The following is a 6,081-nucleotide window of genomic DNA, read 5'->3' as shown; positions in this document are numbered from 1 at the left end:
TTGTATCTATTATTTTATTTACATTATAATTTGCTAATTATAATATGTGTATTTTTTGTACTATTTTAATTAGACCTTGCATCATATGAATAGTGAACAAGTGACCTTTTTGCATAGAGTGTTTTAATAGAACACCCATTCATTGTCAATCCAAAACCTCATAAACAATGATATGTTAAATATTTAAATAAATAAATTTAAAAATTATTTCAAATTACACTCTTACAATTGTTTCTATTACTACTAATAACTAATTTAATTAAAAAAATACTACTAATAACTAATTTAATAAAAAAATTGCAATTATTTTGTTTGATAAAACATGTATTTTTCTAATTTTAAACCTTAAATCCTAAATCTATTTCATTAAACATTAATATACACATTCATCTTGGAACACTTTAATTTGATGAAATTGATGTGAGACTCTAAAACCTTTCATTTATAATAAGGGTAAATTTGTTAGATTTTAACTAGATATACAACATCAAACATTAATATACACATTCATGTTGGAACATTTTAATTTGATGAAATTGATGAGAGACTCTAAAACCTTTCATTTATAATAAGGGTAAATTTGTTAGATTTTAACTAGATATATAACATGATTAACCAATTGAATACCGAACTGCTTTTCTAGGCAAAACTTCTTAAAATTTCTCGTTAAGATATGAATTTTAAGGTGAAAATATCATAGAACATGTATTTTTCTAATTTTTAAATTTTAAATTCTAAATCTGTTTCAATAAACATTAATACAAAAATTCATCTGGAACACTTTAATTTGATGATAAACTCTAAAAAATTTCATAATAAGTATAATTTTGTTTAATTTTAACTAAATGTATAACATCGTTAACCAATTGAATACCAAACCGGTTTTCTAGACAAAGCTTCTTAGAATTTCTCTTAGAATTTCTCGTTAAGATATGAATCTTAATGTGAAAATATCAAATACTATTATGTAACCTCTGTCATCTGAGTTAAGATATGAATCTTAATGTGAAAATATCAAACTGTCATGTTAAGATATGAATCTTAATATCATACTGATATGTAACCTGTGTCTACTAAGTTAAGTTATGAATCTTAATGTGAAAATATCAAAATGTCATGTAGCCCATGTCTACTGAGTTTATTTAATATTTTAAATCCTATTAACATGCTATAGATCCCCGTTGCGTACATTTCATTTTTTCCAATGATAGTTTGGCAGCTTGAAAGCACTAACCATAATTTCGTTGGAACGCAGTAAGGATTAATTCCCCCGGCTTATTTGAATTTAACAGGCCAGACTTGAATATATATCACAAAGTGTGATGTGTTTGATTGACGGGAGAATACGTTGGATCAATAACCAGAATTCCGGAATTTCAATATCCGTATAGATTTACTTTTAAGTATTGATTTTTTATTTTAAGATTAGATTTTTTAGTGTAATTTTTTTTATATTTTTTATTGTTTAAATTGTATTTTTTTAATAATGTATAGAATATATAAATTTGAAAGTCTAAATATGTTTTTGTTGGATTTGACAAAAAAACATATATCTAAAAAATGATTAAACTATAAAACACTAATCCCATTTGAAACTTTTTAACTATAAAATTTATTTTTTTCAATACATAATTTTTTTAAACTATATATATATATTGGACATTAAAATATTTTACATAACATGTACATCAACCTAGATGAAAATAATTATTTTTATTATTAATATTTTTAAATATACCAATTGTTAATATTTTTAAATATACCAATTAAAATATTTTATTGATAACTCATATTGAATATTTTATTATATACAACATTAAAATTTTATATATATATAGACATAAATCAGTCAAAATAGATATTCAAATAAAAATATTTTTGAGAAATATAAAATTTAAAAATACATTTTACTTTTTTTTAATTACTTTACATAAAATTACATTAACTTATCTGAATAATTAACTAAAACATACTTAATATATTTACATTTATTTTTTATTAAAATTAAAGTTATATGTGATTTTTATTTCAAATTTATTAACTTTATTTTTCTACTTTAAAAATATTTATTTTTATTTAAAAAAAAATGTTTCTAACGTCCCAACAGATAAAATTACACCTCAACTCAATTAATTAATTAATAAAACTATTACCACATATCGTAATGTTAGCAATATAAGGCATACCCATGATTTTTAATCGCTATTACGCTTTTCCAAAACCATTTGTGTAACAATTACAAAACTTATACCCTAGCCGTTAGCTCGATCACAATACTATCATTACATAAACCTAATGGCATCCAAATCCAAATGTATGTAAAGTTCGATCTATATTCTTAATGAAATTTGCCTATACCATGTTTAGAAAATGGAGTTAAATAGACTGCCGTGACTCGGAATTTGTGGAAGATCTCTTAACACTTCACAAATCATACACTCGCAACATCATGTCAATTGAAGAGTTACTCACAAAGGTTATATTATTAGAAACAGGTATTGCTTTATGATACTTATCCATCAACATGGCCATTATAGGTATTTATTTTCCGCTTAGATTTTATCTATTTCCAAACCAATTAGAATGATCAAAAACTTTATTTTATTATACAAAGCACTATTGTGGTATTGTTGTGGGTGAATAGTAAATATTGTGGTATTGTTGTGGGTGAATAGTAAATAAAGTGTTTAGCTAAAAAAAAGTTAGAGGTTCAAAACTCACAAATTCTCATTTCTACAAACAAGAGATCTCATACACCAATTTGATATTTGGCTTGGCTCTAACCTTAAAATTGGATAATAACAATTTCATATTATTTTTATTAAAAATAAATTAAATTATAATTTTATTTTAAATTATTATTAATATTAATTATAAAAAGAATTGCACACAATTTAGACATATGTAGATGTAACAATATTCTTAACACAAAGATTCGCTCTCACTTTAACATAAAAATTCTTAACTTGTAAATAGCTTTATCAATACCACATGCCCAATATGACGTGTTGATATGATATTTTCTTTAATTAATTTACTTGAAATAAATTAATTAACTTTGGAATAAATCAAAAAATATCAATACTTGATTTATTAATATTTAAGAATATTATATGAAAGATAAATGTGAACCATTCACCTAATAATTACTTATAATTAAATTAAAAATGTAAAAAACAAGGGTGGCACGAGGGAGAGGGATATTACTCAATCCAAAGGGATAATAGAGATCAAATTTGCATGGGGCTTGCGAAGGAAAACCAACAATCAAGCTTAAATGTATGGTCTCCTACAAGGTTTATGGATTGCTAAAAACAAAGGCAACAAAGATATTATTATACTCAGAGACTCGCTGATTACAATACATTATCTCATTAAGGAAGGCATCCCAAAATAAAATTCCCTTGCCTTGGCACTTCAAAGAATCAGAGGATTGGTGGCATCCTTCCATTCTAAAAAGTTCTACTATATTCTCATAATCAACAAATGGATGTTGTTTTGCAAGCAAATAAAGCTTGCTCTATGGAAGATACCAAGTTAGAAATCCATGACTTTAGTTGTTTGGCCCAATTCTCTATACTTTATGACCATTAGTTTTTAGTTCTCCCCTTGGACCCTTCCTTTTTTGAATATATGTCCCCATGATTTTACCTTAAGTCCCTCTCAACTTTCCCTATCTATTCCCCATCCCCTTCTATGTGACACCCCCTTTATTCTCAATAGACTCATTGAAGGCTTAATGTATTGGTTACATGATCAAACATGAATTTCCCTTGATGTGTCAACACACAAGAACTGCCACCATGCATATGTTGCTCCCTTCTCCTCACATGCTTGCTATTATTGTATTCATCTGCCTCGATCTTGGAATCGACCTCCGCTCAAAATCATGATGGTTTTCTTTGGAAGATGTATTGGAAAATTAAATGATAGAATGATGAGGATCATGTGGATAGACAAGAGAATTAGTGATAAATTCGACTCTTGTCTCGCTCTTGACCCATTCATGACTGAGTGTGTTCCCTGGATTGATCCACCACCTTTATGGTATGTTAATTCGGTTATTGATTTGCCTTTGAATTCCACAGTGGCATCCAAGAATTCATCTTCTAGGCAACTCTGCGAAGAGCTTCAAAACAGGTTTCAGTTACTCATAATGTGGACCACATTTGTCGGGTTGACACTCCAACGCCTGGTGTAAGGACCACATCCATACTATATATATATATATATATATATACTTTTCTTATTTAAGTTAAATCACAGCAAAAACAACCAGAAGAGAAACACATTGGGAATTCAAATTAAATCAGCATGGTCTAATACATATCTGAAATTCATTTCAGGAAAATATATCATAAAATTTACATACATTTAACTAAGACCATAAAGCAATCATACAAAATAATATTGCAACACATATGTACCTCACCAAAAGACGAGACTCCACTGGCTTTTCTGTTACTTGTATTCCCTTGTTGCCAATCCCTCCGAGAGTGAATGACGACGTACTTGAACCGAATGCGATGACCCACCGGTTAACCTCCCAGCCTACTCCTTAGATACTCTTCTTCCCTGTGGACCCCCAAACTGCAATGTGGTTGTACAATGGAGGAATGCAATAGCCAGTAGAGGAGAGCACTCCTTGGCTCAAGAGTCCCCTCTCTAAAATCCTCTACCTCACCAAACTCACTATATGATCGTAATCACTGCTTTGACATCATCTCAGCCATCCAACAACAAGGTTCCCAAAAAGTCCCTTCTCCCATGGCTTGCCCCTTCTTTTATAAGAGTCCTCATAGGTGACACTTGGCATGTCATGCATAATTAATTATTTTTTATAATTCAATAGCTTGATTAGTCACCCACCCTCTCTCATCAAGGGTCTCCCAAAATTATTTACTTAATTTTTAATTTAAAACTAATATTTTCCTCACCTCAACAAGATTCCTATTTCTTCTCCTAGTTCCCTCTTTATCCCCCCTTTTTATTCCTTAATTTGTGTTCACTACTTAAAGTCAATTAATGAGTCAAGATTTGATCCCCTATCTACTCCCTAATTTTACTTAGGTTATCTCTTAGATGGATGTTCTTATGTTGGTTGTTGCCACATGGAGGTTCTCTACATTTCTCTAAATTTAATTTATTATTCTTATTTTAATTCACCTTCCTCTTTTCTTAATTAGGTTTAATTAGTTTAGGATTAATCTTTATCCTTACAATTATGTCCCTCTTTCCCCTTTTACCTAATTAAACCTCATAATCTACCTAGTATTTTCCAACATGGGAAGGGTAGAGTTTTTAAGGTAATCTATTTTATTTTTACTTATGATTCTCTTAACCCAAGTTTTATTTTTGATTTAATTACCTTGGTTTCTAACATCATTTACCCTTGATGTAAATTTACCTAGTTTTAATTTATTTTTAATGATTCCAAGGGTGCCAAGTTTGGTCGTGCCCTTCAAGAATTTCCCTTAAAGTTCCAAGGGTGCCACGCCTAATAGTTTATTTGTGATGCCAAGGGTGCCAAGTTGGTCGTGCCCTTCAAGAAATTCCTTGAAGATCCAAGGGTGCCACACCACTTGCCCTTCAAGCATGCAGTGACTACGAGGGAAAAGTATAGGTGCAACGTCATAGACCACTATTATATCTTATGTTGCCTATTATAGTGAGACTAATGGTGTCGGGGATCAAGGAATCCGCCTTGATGCGTGCCCCCCGGTTAAATCCTCATGAGCGACCCAACTTTGGGACCTGCCCTCATGGCATCGTGATCTTCAAGGCGAAGGTGTTTCAACCCTTCCAGCCCAAGTCACGGCGGGAGTGCTAGTGGGTGAGATCAGGGACACTGTCCCACCCCTCCCATGTAGTTCCATCCACCTGTACAACCCCATCACCCATATGTGAGTCATTCAGTCAAGCAACTAATCTGTGCCTGTAACCATTAACATATCATCAGAATATAGATAAACATATATGACAGGTTTCAAAATCGACTTAGAATTTCAAACATAAAATAATATGAATTTTCATCAAACTAGGTGTCATCAACTCGTCATATGCGAGTGCCTCTGATGGTTT

The sequence above is a fragment of the Pinus tabuliformis genome, chromosome 8 (genome assembly GCF_031772625.1).
Source record: "Pinus tabuliformis cultivar Carrire ecotype Pingquan chromosome 8, CPIR1, whole genome shotgun sequence".
NCBI classification, from domain to species: Eukaryota; Viridiplantae; Streptophyta; class Pinopsida; order Pinales; family Pinaceae; genus Pinus; species Pinus tabuliformis.
Note: the sequence above shows the minus strand (reverse complement) of the source record.